This window comes from Silurus aristotelis, assembly GCF_946808225.1.
Source record: "Silurus aristotelis genome assembly, chromosome: 6".
NCBI lineage: Eukaryota > Metazoa > Chordata > Actinopteri > Siluriformes > Siluridae > Silurus > Silurus aristotelis.
The window spans coordinates 17,937,002-17,952,312 of NC_139579.1; the positions used below are offsets into that span (position 1 = coordinate 17,937,002).

A 15,311-nucleotide genomic window follows, 5' to 3' on the forward strand; every position below is an offset into this window, starting at 1 on the left:
GGGGGGGGGGTGAATTCAGGGCTGAATAAAGGCCATTCAAAGCAGAAAGTCCAAGGGAACGGCAGTGAGTGGATTAACCCAGTCACTGCCTAACACACCTCTTCCCCAAGTGCACTCAGAGGTCACACCATCAGATGTTGACAGACCTCTGGTTGTTTTTATATGGTATGTGTTCCACCTCTGAGCCTCAATGCAATGGCTAAGTAGTAAATCTGGTTCATACAGTGAATTGTACCTTGTTCTTGATCATTAGGCAAACAGTTAATTAACAAGCAGTTGAAGTGCAAAAGTGCACTAATGCCGAGATGGTAATAAATTCACAGTCCAAGAGAGGACTTGCAAAAGATATCAGATATCGCCACTGATAGTTTTAGGCACTTCACTTTCAGTCCTTTGCTGTAGGCCTAAGTGGGGCTTAATTGTATTATCTTTAACTTCTAGTCCTGTATTTTTTTTTTCTTACAATCCCATTTCCTCATTTACCATTTGGACAGTATATTTTCATGTAAAGAGCACTATTCCATTACCATTCTTCTTTGCCACTTGCAATGGATTATCACAATTGAAACAGCAAACACTACTTGTGATAACATATAGTATAACTCATGTCCTTGATGGAAAGTCCCTCAATAAAGGTGCACTGCAGAATTCCTGATTCCACAGAATCACATATTTAAACATAAATATGTTCATTAACATAAATATGTTCATATCCGCAAATATAAAAAATTTATTGCATGGCCTTCTTCCAACTTGGTGCTTAAACATTTCTGCTTTTTCCAAACTTCTGCCAGCATACAAATAGATGACAAATAAACAAACAATTTACAATTACGGATAATACCAACTCTCCGGTTAGTGTCTTTCCTCAGGCCCCACTGCCTCGTGTATTCGAACCAATAAAGTGTATAACCATACTCCGGTTTCCGACTCTTGGTGCACGCGTGACAGTAATACAATGATAAATAATTCCTATCTGTATGGGAGTGGTCTCTTCCTGGATGAAAATGTCCTCACCCACACAGAACAAGGACTCACTGAATGGTTTGATGAGGATCATGCCATCAATCATGCCATCTCAATCCATTCTTTTGAAAAAAAAAAATGCTGTTTATGCTTCCTGTACATTTTCAGAGAGTTATAGAATATATGTCCAGGTGCTTTGAAATCCTTTTCGTGGCTTACAATATGGACATCTTATTAAGATTTAGAACTAGAACCCTTTTAGAACCTATTTAGAGTTGCTTCAAATAAACATAAAAAAAAAGATAGCCCACTTGCTTCGCTGAAGTGTCAAGTATGCGGAACAGGGGTTGATGAGTCACCACTGGAGAAATTGCAAGGGCTTATCCTTCTCCCAACACTTAATGAACATTGGCAACCAGGCTCAAACCCATAATCTGTTAGCGTGTTTGGAGCTTTCATAGCAAGCTCCAGTGAGCAGCCTTTGTTATTGCTTTTTTCTTCCTTGATTCTTTCCCTCGTCACACGCAAAGTACCATCAAGCTTTGCAGCATAGAATCAGAAATGAATGAGAGACCACTCAGAGTGGTGCTGTAACATCATGAGCTTCTGCTTTATTCTCTACCAGATGTCTTTTTGACTGTAATAGAATTAGCTGATCATCAGGTGTTTGTTTTAATTAAAAATCTTGCTTTATTGGCATTCCTAGGCAACATGATGCCACTCATTTCTGTGTTGTATGAGCCTAGAACACATTTCCATGTGATACAGATGATGTATGACCCTTTGACCTTCATGATCTATGGCTGCAACGTCCAGTTGCCAAGACAACCGCTGTGCACATAGTCAAAATTGGTCTGTTGATTTTAGCCTCTATCTGCAGCCACTTGTCAACATTGGGGATTTGCCTACATCATTGCTATTTGCTTTTCACAAACAGAAGCACACAGGTTATCACGCCTGAGGCCAAATTTCCGCATTTTCTGTTCTCCGCTCAGAAGATGCTGAAGTGACTGAGCTAAACAATCAGTATTCTTTTAGCACCCGTTAGCCAGATGGGGTAGGCACTTCCACATGCATCTACCCCATGTCACTGTTTAAACTGTCATTTGCTCACAGTCATTTATTTCTCATTCGTCTTCATTGCTTCATCCCATCTGTCCTCCCTGCTTTTCCTCCCACTCTGAAAAAACTACATTGACTTTGGCCTGTTCTCACACAGCTCCCTGTGAATGGAATTCATCTTAGCCTTGGACTCAAAGAAACAGCATAATGTCCTCAGTTGTCACAATAGGTGGATGTGCATGCTGTGGCTATAGATGGCTCAAGGTTAGAAGGTTTTTTGCAGCACCTGGTTTCGGATGAGTAACAGATGACTAGGTACACATACTTAAAGGCTGCAGTAAAATATAAAGTATTTGGAAAAAAAAAAAAAAAGACATAACAGCCCTTAATTCCGTAGTGCAGTTGGATTCCTGAGATGTCTTCTTAGTCATGTGACCTGTATGTTTAGTATGTTGAATGTTCTCCATAATGAGCAAGGTCACTTTTGCATATGGCTGTCTGGGGGATGTGTGATGTGATCAGAGCACTTAAGAGGCTTTACACAAAAAAAAACCCCTAAACCTAAATAAGGCAGAATTTTTACTGGTGGCGTTTTGGGCAGCTCTTTGTATCAGATCAGCAAATAGACTGCAATAAGACAGGCAGCTTAAAAACAGGCAGCTCATTTCAGTCAGCAATTATGTTAGCAAAAATGTTATCATTATTTTAATGTTGTAGTATTGTGTTCTTAAAAAAACCTCTATCATGAAATCAGACTTTCATTTTTATAGATGCTTATTTGAATGCAGTCTGCGTGTGTGTGTGTGTGTGTGTGTGTGTGTGTGTGTGTGTGTGTGTGTGTGTGTGTGTGTGTGTGTGTGTGTTATTAGGAATGGGAAGTTGAGCTACAAGGCTGCTTGATGCTCCCACAAGACCAGGTGACCCAACCATCATATGCGCCTGGCTAGGCTCAGCATGGGTTCAAACAGTTCTTTTACCTACCAGACACAGTTCCCATGACACCCCCACTTGCACAATAATTAATGCTGATGAGTAGAAAAGGACTCTGTGTGTATATGTATTAGGGTTGATGGTGTTCATATGAGAGAGAGAGAGAGAGAGAGAGAGAGAGAGAGAGAGAGAGAGAGAGAGAGAGAGAGAGAGAGAGAGAGAGAGAGAGACCATTTTCATTTTCTCCATTGCCACTGTGACTGTTAGTGACAGATGTCCTTGAGCAAAATAAATACATGCATATCAGCAGTAATCATGTCGAACCCAAAACATCCCTTACAGTGTTATAGAGGTTAATGCATTTGGGGTATTTGGTAAGCCTGCCTTATGATAAGCTGCATATGATTTGATGAGGTTGCGGGTCGTGCTTGATGTGAGGGATGTGGACCCTGATGGAACGTTGAGCACGTGTAAGGAATGAACACCAAGTTTACTACTGTATGTCTGACCTTGCAGCATTTCTGTTCTGAGCTCATGAATATATGCTGTCTCATACAAATGATCAGAGGTCTCATGCTACATCATAATCAAATAATACATTACTTTAGGGGGCTTCACTGTTTTCTGAAAAACAAAACAACAAAGAGAATACATTCAAAATAATATAGGAGGAAATTTTCATTTTGAAACCATTTTTGCTACACACTACTGATGATTTCTTTTTCATTATAGACTTTATCAGCAACTTCACACTCCTGCTGCAAACAATGCAGCAAAAATTATCTTTGTAAATAATCACATTTGGCTCCTTAATAAGACAGAATTATCTAATGGCTGTAATAAAAATATTAAAAGGCTTTGATGAATTGTGCAGAGAATGGTGTGTTATTAATCTACATTTATGCTCAGTTTAACAGTGAGTGTTGGGAAATGAATGTAATAATACAAGGCTAATTGCAAAATCTATATGAACCACTTTGCTGCTCTTCTTTGGTGAACAACTTTTGGATAGAGAACAAAAATATGTTAGTCTAAGGAATTGGTGTGAATTGGTTTAATGCAGCAAGGGTCCAATGATGCTCAGATTTTTATTTTAGAGTGTCAAATTCTCAATGGATAATGTTATTGTTCCAAGTAATATACACTTGACTTTTATCAATGTGTAATTATGTTGGATGGTAGGTACATTGGTCCAATTTAATATAGCAGCATTTATTTTTTCGGCCAGATATGTGAAAGTCAAAACATTATGTGCATATAAAATTGACAACTAAAATGTATACCATGTGTAATATTTTACACACACACACACACACACACACACACACACACACACACACACACACACACACACACACACACACACACACACACACACGTGAAATGTAAAGTTGACAACTAAAATGTATACCATGTGTAATATTTTACACACACACACACACACACACACACACACACACACACACACACACACACACACACACACACACACACACACACACACACACACACAGTAGATGTACTACTGTAATAAAATAAGCATAAATGGTAATTGGCTTGATAATTTGATTTAAAAAAAGGTTCAGTGATAAGTGATGATTAAGTATATTACTTCCCAGACACAGGAATATTTCTCAGGTCTATAGCCTTCTTAGTTTATCATATAATACAAGAGGTTACCCTGTTGCTTAGCGTTGACAAGTGTATTGAACCAGGTCAAGTTAAGTTAATCTGATAGAGGTTTAACATCTTTCATTACTTTAGTAGAAGGAGCAAAGAAACCAGGACTTAAAATTCAAGCTGGAAGTGTCAATGAGAGGTCTCAGGTGGACCACAAACATATTTGGGCTGATTGCAGGAGTTGACGCAGTCATCGGTGTCAGTCTGCTTGCCTCTTTTGTCATTGAATGACTCTCGGGAGACAGACGTGCACTGCCTCCCAGGTGCGTTCGTTAAGTCTCATCCAATCAGCCACAGCTGGGACACTGAATGGCTTTTCAAACTACAGGAAAAGTGAGGGTGTTTCTGTTATTAAAGGTTGACATCCTAATGAGAGACAGATATTGACATTTAATCTTTTACAGAAGCCTTGCCATATTTGGGAGATTAATTGAACATCACCTACTAAAAGTTTTAATAGAGCATAAATATTTCCCAGAATTGGATTTCATTGGTTTCAGTGGCTGTTGGTAGGTTTGTTAGTTAGACAAGGTGCAGACCTTGAAGAGGTGGTCAGTTATGGTTATTATGCTGGTGTGACCTTGTACTGGGCAGATCAGGGATTATATGGTTATGTGTATGAAGGTCATTGCAGTGTAGGAAGAGGTTGGAGATGAACGGTGGGTAAACTTGATCATGAATGCTCAAGGTGCATTCAGGCAGTCTTTCATTAATTGCCTTGTCTCATGCAGATCAAACTATGGTATATACATTTCAATTTTAAGTTGATTAAATACCTTAGCTACTCTTACCTGTTTAATAGCTAATGACACCAGTGCTAAAGGGTAACAAGGGTAACACCAAGAACATGTTTAATCCCCTACAGTTAAAAGCATACAATCTGTCTTTATTTAAAAAAAAAAAAAAAGCCGATGATAATGGGTGGGTGTTACCTCAAGCCAAGGTCTCAATACTCTGAAATATTCCATACTCTTTGGTTTTTGAAAATGACCACAAGAAGTAACCTATAGTGGTTGTAGTACCTGCCAGCAGTTCAACTAAACAGTCCCACATTTAATGTAGGGGTAACTGGATTGCTTTAGCAATACTCAACACTTCCCATCAAGTCAGTATGGTGCAGGAATTCTTACTATGTTTTAGGTTCATTGCTTTCTGAAAGAGAAGTTACACATGGGAGTAAAAATCAATGATAATTAAGGATGGAAGTAAAACCCTAAACAATTGAAAAAGATTTGCCAAAATTACCAAACCTTCTGGCCAAAATGACCAAAAATATCAAATGGCATTCAGTCAGTCTTGACAAAATGGTAAGCCATAATTCTTTACAATGGTATATGATATGAAAAAAGGTGTTGAGGATTTCAGAAATGTGTTGTGTTTGGTTTGTTATTGGTAAAGCTTTGACAATGTCAAAATTTAAAACAGTGCAAAATGTGATATTTGGCTGCAGAATCTCTGCAATCAGCAACAGCATCAGTTACCCCTCACAATTGTGTTTGCTCTTGAAGAGTGTTTTTACCATCAGTTGCATCAAGTGAATTGAAGATGGGAGTAATCGACATATCACTCACTCCAAAAACATTATTCATTTTTGTTGCAATTGCCCATATTGATTTGCTAATAAATGTACATGCATTTTCCTGTACAGAATATTTTACTTGCTCTTTTTGTTGTTACTGACAAGGGGTGTATATCTTTTGAATTTGAAACAAATGATAGCAACAACTTTAATTTGAAGAATATATTTTCTTTTTTGTAAAAGTTGAAAAATTGCCCTTGTTACTTGTACAACAATTGTAAAATGAACAGAAAACCAGACAAATATGTGTACTGATATGGTAGAGATGGCTAGTCGTAGCAATGAAACTGAGTAGGTGAGGTATTTCTAGATTATAAACTAGACTTTCATATTACTTTATTTCAGTTCACTTAATTTGCCCTTAATGAATGCAGTAGGAAAGAAGATGAGAAATAAATGAGAAACTAATGTTAAAGACTGTATACAAGTGATACATTAACACTAGGCTTTATAAAAAATAAAGTGTAACTAATATATGGCAGATGGAACAGCTCTTTTCTGGCCTCTCTTTGAATGACTAAACCTATTATTTACTCCATTCAGGTCTCTGGGTAGGTTTGTGTGTCTCACTTTGGTTGGTCTGACTCACTAACTATACTGTGTATGCATCAGAAAGCCCAAGACAGAATGGCCCTCTGCTGTAGAACTACTGTATAAGTTGAATTGGTTATATAAGCCATTCAGCAAACCTTTCAAAAGCTTTTAGTCGGGTGTCATTATAGTTACTGCACCACCTTTTAGTCATTTTGATCTGGTTCAGGGTCAGTGTGTAATAAATGTGGAAAATTTTGGCATAATCTCTAGCTGCATGAGAACTGTGCATTGTTGAATTACAATAATATAAAAAAAGAAAATCACAGCAGCTGAGCAATCTGATTACGCTTCTTAATACACAGACATATCAAGCTTTTGAGCCTCAAGGTGAGCCTCAAGGTGCATATTTAAAATAAAAGTAATAGTTATTATTTCTCTGGAGAGAACATTTTTCTCTATGACATTTACATTAAAAATAATCCTTATAAAATTTTACAAATACAGTAGTGGTTAATTAAATTTTAATTATTTTTTAAATTACTTCGGTAATTTGTTATACAGTCATTGCAGATACTGCTTTTATCAAAGCATACATGAGTAACGTGTTCTTCGCATGCAGTTTAATAGCAATTAAATTGTAATTTAAAAAAAGAAAAAACAAGCAATGGTATAAATGTAAAGTTTGCTTTTATCTTTTGTGGCAGCCAATGTACAGTTCCCTCTAAAATTATTGCCCCTTGATGAAAATTTATACATTTGAATGTTTTAACATGAACAAATACAAATACATTTGAAGTAAATGCTAAAGAGTCACAAATTTTAATCTTATAGTAAAACTGTGAAACCAAACACAAAATTCTGCCATTTTTACACATTTTTGGAAATGCTGATTTGCTTTATGTTTCTATGCATATGCTGATAAATAGCATTAATCTATAAAATACCAAGTACATGTGCAGCACAGCTGACTTGTATTAGATGATGCCCTCAAAACCTCATACAAGGCAAAACTCTCTACACTAAACTGAAAAACGAAATTTTCTCATGTGAAATTTATTTCGACTCATATCTACTATTCAAATATTATTTCAACACACACACACACACACACACACACACACACACACACACACACACACACACACACACACACACACACACACACTCCTTAAAAGAACTTGACAGGTAGGTTGTTCCAAACATCTTGGGGAACGTGCTGATGCAGTATAACTACCTTGTGTCTTGTTGCTGTGCTCAGTCTTGCCACAATGTATGACATGTGACATGAAACTTTCATGTTTCCCATAAACTTGCCTTAATAATGAACTGTTTCTCACCCAGTTTTAGGCATCCTACACAAATGTTTATTTTCAGTTAATGATGGTGTTTTAACCTACATATAAAATTGATGATCATTAGCACCTGTTTGGTGTAAGTGGAAAATTATTCACCTGACTCAAATCCCTGAGATACACCTGACTACAAACTCCCTGACTTTGTCAAAGTGCACAAAGTGTGCAAAAGTAAATTAAGAATTAACCCCAAATGGTAAAAACACCAAATATTGATCTAATTTGAATTTTTATTCTGATCATTCACTCTTAAAAATGTAATTAATTATTACCACACACACATATGATATATACCGACCAGGCATTCATTTTATAGCCTTATATTATTATGACCAGTGAAGTGAATAAAACTAATTATCTCTTCACCATTGCACCTGTTGGTGGGTGGGATATATTAAGCAGCAAGTAAACATTTTTTCCTAAAAGTTGATGTTTTAGAAGCAGGAAAAATGGGCAAACATAAGGATTGAATGAGTTTGTCAAGGGACAGTGTGTGATGGCTAGACGACTGGGTCAGAGCATTTCCAAAACTGCAGCTCTTGGGGTGTTCCTGGTCTGCATGTGGTCAGTATCTATCAAAAGTGGTCCAAGGGAGGAACAGTGGTGAACCGGCAACAGGGTCATAAGCAGCCAAGGCTCATTGATGCATGTAGGAAGCGAAGGCTGGCGTGTGTGGTCCGATCCAACAGACGAGCTCCCGTAGCTCAAATTGCTGATGAAGTTAATGCTGTTAATGTTCGACTGGTTAGGAATGTTTTAGCAGCAACCGGGGGACAACACAATATTAAGCAGGTGGTCATAATGTTATAACTTTTAGGTGGCCATTAGGTTATGCTAGATAGGTAGTCATAAAGTTAATATATGGAAAAGAGGTCTCCGAGCCCCCTGAGACTACCCCTCAGGCAGGAGGAGCTTTTAGAGTTAGTGACCTGTGCTATAGTCAAGCTTCAAATCGGTTGGCTGGCCGATCAGCAGAAGGGTAATCTGCTTAGTAAGCTGTACGAAAGCTTCCTGCAACCCACGTCACTGCCTCCGCACTGGGGATTTCTTCCCAGACCTGTGCACTGTAGACAGACGCTATAAGATTCAGTTTGGGTCTTGGCCGCCCCCGTTCAATGGGGTGTCCCCCACCCTGGTAGGGCCAGCAGGCTTTTGTTAATGAAACAAAAAGTGAACACTTTTTTAAGGAAGGTGGCCATCGAGGTGGTCCCTCCATCAGACAGAGAATCCGGGTACTACAGCTACTTCATAGTTTCCAAAAAGGACGGTGGGTTGCGTCCTATACTGGACCTACATCAGCTGAACTGCTCGCTTTTAAAACTCAAGACGCTGACCCATGTCAATTCCCGAATCAGGTCAGAGGACTGGTTTGTGACCATAGATTTAAAAAGATGTATACTTTTATGTATCCATCCTTCCAGCTTACATAAAGTTCCTGAGGTTTGCTTTCGGGGCCGAAGCTTACTAATATCGGGTCTTTCTGTTTGATCTTGTGGTCTCACCTTGCAAATATACAATTTGTGTGGATGCAGCAGTGGTCCTGCTGAGGCTTCGGGGCATCCGCATACTGAATTATCTCATCTATTGGTTGATATTGGCTCAATCAGAGCAACTGGCCGTCCAGCATTGAGTGTTCGTTTCAGCCCATATAAAGGAACTGGGGTTAAGGATGAACGGCAAAAATATTGTGCTTTCTCAATCACACTTATGCGCACACTTTCCCCACTTTCTCCATCACACTTATGCGCACACTTACTTAGGCGTAGTTTGGGATTCAACTCTTATGCGGGCACATCTGTCCCCTGCGCGTGTCGGGTACATTCTCGTGGCCTTCAAGAGAGAGCAGGAAGGCCAGTCACTTACTGTGAAGTGGTTTCAGAGACTACTGGGTCTGATGGCAGCCACGTCTAATGTGGCTCCACTTGGCCTCTTGCACCCTTTCAGTGGTGGCTCATGACCTGGAGGTTTTCCCAAAGGGGCAATCCACTCCGTACAATCTTGCCTCGTGTACAAGTTGGCATGGCAGATCCTGCTGTGGGCCCAAGGAAAGCTCCTCTTCTTGAAGGCAACGTATATCACAGGCCACTTAAACCAGTCCTCTCCCCCTTTTAAGGCAAGGGCCAAGCCCTGTGGAATGGCGACTCCACCCAATGTGGTGGAGAAAATCTGGAAACGATTTTACAGAGCTCAGGTGGACCTGCGACTCAAGAGATATCTCACTGCCCTCTCTGGTTTTCCCTAATACCCCAGCCCCTTAAGGTCTGGATGCTATGGTACAGGCATGGCCGAGGCTGCACCTGTATGCCGTTCCCCCTGTTGTGCTGCTCCCAGGAGTTCTGGAGAGAGTTTGCTGGGACAGAGTCCATCTCCTCCTTGTGGCCCCATGTTGGCTGGGCAGGCCATGGTTTGCAGACCTGGTAGTCCTTCTTGAACACCCTCCCTGGGAGCTTCTTCTCAGGAGAGATCTTCTATCCCAGGCAGGGGGCACAATAATACACCACCGCCCAGAGCTGTGGAGGCAATTGCTGTGGACCCTGAAGGGGCACAGCTCCTAGCTGCTAGTCTATCCACCGAGGTGGTAAAGACGATTTTTCCCTCCACAAGAATTTCATACACCATGAGGTGGCGCCTGTTTACTGCATGGTGTGAACAACACCGCCTAAACTCAGTTAGCTGCTCAGTCATCTCAGTGCTGGAATTTCTTCAAGAACAGTTTGCCAAAGGGTTGTCTCCGTCCACCCTAAAGGTTTAGGTGTCTGCCATTGCAGCCTGTCATCCCTTCTCGCAGGGCAGTCACTGGGTAAGAACCCATTGGTGACATGCTTTCTTTGGGGCACCTGGAAGCTGAGACCTCTGGTGCTACATACAGTGCATGCATAGAATTAGGCCATTGTTTTGGAGGCCCTGTTGCAGCCTCCCTTTTCTTGGCTATCTCCTCTCTCAAGAGAGTTGGGGACCTTCAGGCCCTTTCTGTGGCCCCTTCCTTACTGTGGTATACTCCAGGTCTGGCCAGTGCCTTCCTCTACCCTAGATCAGGGTATGTTCCTAAAGTACCTTCGGTCCTTTACAGATTACAACCTATTAGGCACTAGGCAGATTCTCCTTCTCCCTGTCAGACTAGGAGAAGCTTAAACAACTGTGTCCAGTGTGAGTATACATCCACAGAACAGAACTGTGGAGGAAGTCAGAGCAGCTCTTCATCTGATATTGCCCTCAGAGAAGAGGTCTCCCTGTGAATAAGCTGATGCTCAGCAAATAGATTGTGGATGCTATTTTTTCCTTGTATGACTCCTCTGGTTTCCCGGCTCCCTTTGGGGTCAGAACACACTCCACTCAAAGTGTGGCAGCCTCTAAGGCTTGTCTTTTGGCAGGGATTGTTCAGTCTTGCTCGATTATGCTCTTTTTCCCAAAGAGTTTAGGTTATACACATGATTCAGAGTGTGGACAACGCAGAGGCTTTCCCAAAGCATTTCTGATGCAGCGTCTCTTTCTCTCGGGGAACTACGGTTACATACGTAACCTGAAGACGTTACGTCTGTAACCATTGTTCCCAGAGGGAACGAGACGCTGCATCTCTATGCCACACTGCCTGCATCTATGCAGGGCTTCCATCTCTTTTTAGTTGCTGGTTTCAGTCCATGTGCTTTCAAGCTTCCTGGTCGTGATGTCACCCCACTAGTAAAATACTTTTTTGTCTCATGCTGTCGATTCACTAATGCTCATTTTGGATTTTTTCTTGTTCATGTTTCTAGTTATATGTGTTTTTATGTGTGTTTTATGTTTCTGTGTTTTTATTTCTGCACCTGCATCTGCTTCTCACTTACGTTACATGACATTTGTGTTGGCTTGTGATCTTAAACCCATCAGGGATATGCCAAAAGGACTACACTTCTCATCAGCCACTGCACCAAGTCACATGTTGATTTCTGTAGCTAAATTGCATTGTCTGCTAATTACTACTTGTATTGACACACAGTTCACTGCACCTCTTGTCTCTTGTATGTACCTACCTGCCGACTGGCTGCTTATTGTTGTTGCATTTCAGGTTTTGCTCTTTGTTTCTTTGTTTATTTTTTGTGTTTGGTTTTATTGTGTTTATTTTGTACACATGCGCTTTATTAAAATAATCTCTGCACTAATGTGTATAACTAAAATCCTGAAGGAGCTATTTCAACATAGTCTGTATATAAAAGTGCAATAACACAGCACCTTCCCGTGGGCTCACCACCTGCAGGAGGGACCGTAAGGGACGGTGCTGTGAGGATTGGGCAGCAGTCGAAGGCGGGGGCCTGCTTAGACTGCTGCCCCCGCAACCCGAATTACGGATAAGCGGGAGAAAATGAATGAATGAATGAATAACACAGCAACTGATTTTAAATGATTTAAAGGCAAGCAATCTAGGTTTACATTAATCTTCTTATGTAAACATTCTACACATGCATTAGCATGAGCAGAACATATGTATCAACAGTTTTGATGAAATTATAGGATTTTCATTAATACCAAATTCTTTGTGTAACTCCTTGTATCAATGATTTATGAATAAATCTATTCCTTTCCAGCTTGATAAATGAGGCCCAATGGTCATACTTAGCAAAAATGTTATTACATTTCTCTTAGTCTCCAGCCTCTCAGTCTAATATGGCCATTACAGTTCATTTAGATATAAATATAATGTTTTGCAAATGTAGAAGCACTTACTGTATTTAACCATGAGGAAAAAATAGGTTTTAGTGCAAATGAATCAGATGGATGTTGATAAGTCAAGTCAAATCCACAAAAATCATTTTCTGGAAATAACCCACAAAAAAAAAGCACCATTTGAATATCATTGCAACAACATTTTTAAATGTGCACACTGTTATTGGCATAATTAATGAAATACTGCCAAGTGCACAAAAGAAGCTTCCCGATACATTTTCTGCAATATAGTGTTGAATCATTGATTGTTCGGGATTGTTTTGCAGCTAGTGGACCAGGGGAGAAGATTGATATCATCTAGACTTCTTGTCTCTGCTAGAAGGATTATATTTGACTATAGAGACAGAGACTTACCATCCAGTGGATTTCTTGCAACATTAGTGTGCACATATATGGAATTTGACAGTGCATATGTGATTATCATGATTTCCCACTTGAATTTAAAATCCTGTGGTTTCTGGCCACTGATGCATGGGCACAAGCGATGAGCGTCTATTGGACAATATACAGAACATTTCAACGTAACCGCTATTAAGAGGTTGTCAGGGAGCCACCAGTCACGCCTCTCTCTAATGCTCACACTTTCACTCAGCCTCTCCGTCCTACAAATCACCTACACCTGTCCTCCTCCTACTAATCACCTACTCCTGTCCTCTATTTACCTGTCCCCTATATCAGGTCCCTATTCCCCTTCACTCACGGTCCGATCTACCAGTTATGACCATAGATCACCTGGACTTCCTACCTCTCTGGTTCCCTGTGCTTTCATGCTTCCATGCTCCTGGCTACGCTTCTTAGGAGCACACAGTTAAGAGTGCCATTTTGCTTCAGTCACTTCTCAAACTCTTGTGTGTGTATTTGTGGACAATAATGAACATTTAGTATTACTCCCGGTTTCTGACTCATCACTGACTTCCCCTCTGTCCCCCCCTATCTGTTTCTTTAACCAATCAGATTTCAAAATCGCCTCACAGGGCCAGCTAGCAGGCCCAGAATAGCATCAGCATTTTTCCGTCCTCTAATTGGTTGGTCAGAGGGAAACTGTTACAGCCAAGTTATACTGGCAAAACACATCTGTAGTGATCTGTACACATTCATACATCAGAGTTGGACTTTTTTATGTCTACGGACGAAGAGAAATTTATTTTGTCTCGGACATACTTAAAAATAAATTTCAAGAAAAGCTAGACATCGTGAGGAGAGGTCGGCCAACCCCGAAGCTAGCTAGCGTGTCTCAGTCTGGGAAAGGGTTTGTTTTCCACTTCCAGACCAATTCCTACGAGCCGTACCACTGGCTTACAGCCTCTGAGGAGCGGTGCAAATTATGAGTATGCATCTCTGGTGAGTAGGTTGTATTTTATTTACATTTTTATGTTTTTGTCATGTTATTAGTCAAATATTAATTCTGAACTGCTTCATATGATGTAGGTGGCTCAGTTGTGCTTGTAGTTGTAGTTTAGAGGGCTTCTTGCTTTAGTAAAAATGGTATTCACCATATGCGAAATGCCTCTTTCTCTGTAATGCCACGCGTTATATTTCGTTTTTGTATAGTATCTATGTTTTTTACAAACGCAACGCGATAGTGGTGGTAATTAAGAGGTGGATTAAGTTGGTTAAGTCCCCACTAAAGGCCCAGGTAACAAATGCACGGCCCACCACGGCAAGAAACAGGTTGATGGGCTAAAAATGGGGAGAAAAAATATTAATCATGTCACCAAATAGATTTAAACTAAATTAAGATTAAAAAAAATAATAAAACCACAGTATTTTTCTTTATAGGGATTTTGCAAGTTTATCAGTTTTCACCACTGCTGATTATTTGCATTAGAAAATCACTGAGGAGTATAATGTCACAGTTTCTTTTGGATCAACCAGTTTATGGCAGTGTGTGCCATTGTAAACTGTATAAGACTGTAGAAAGGACATTGAGCATAATCACACACTCTCCAGTAGTCATGGTAGTTCTCACTCTTTAGTGTTTTGTATTGTCTAGATTTATAATTACACCCTTTATATCAACCCATAAAGGATAGGTTCTCCTTTGAGTCTGGTTTCTTTCAAGGTTTTTTCCTCATTCATCTAGGTAGTTTTTCCTTGCCACAGTTGCCCCAGTCTGCTCATCAGGGATTAATAAACATAATTCACTTAAATTCTTAAATTCTCTAAAGCTGCTTTTTTTTTTTTAACAAAAGCGCTATAGAAATAAACTTGAAATTGAACTTAAACAGGTGACACTGATTTATGACTGTGTAAAAAGATAAGAACAATATGATGGGACATGTGATGCAGTTTTTCAGTTTTGTTGTTGTTCAAAGAAATATTGGGAATTATGGTTTAGGAATTTAGCAAAGACTAATATTAAGCGAGATTTGTTTTTTCCAGAACACAAATAACTGTCCTTGTCTGGATTTTAAACCTATTTTAAAGCTGTCATCTAAATTTTAGAGAACAGTCTACATGAACATATGAATCTATGCACAAAAGAAAAATGCTATTTATGATGGATT

At 39.8% G+C, this 15,311-nt stretch overlaps 1 protein-coding gene across 1 annotated transcript in view; it reads right to left on the minus strand.

Moving 5' to 3' along the window:
* crim1 (cysteine rich transmembrane BMP regulator 1 (chordin-like)) overlaps positions 1-15,311 on the minus strand; it is a 334,519-nt gene that overhangs the window by 83,874 nt on the left and 235,334 nt on the right. The window lies entirely within an intron of this gene.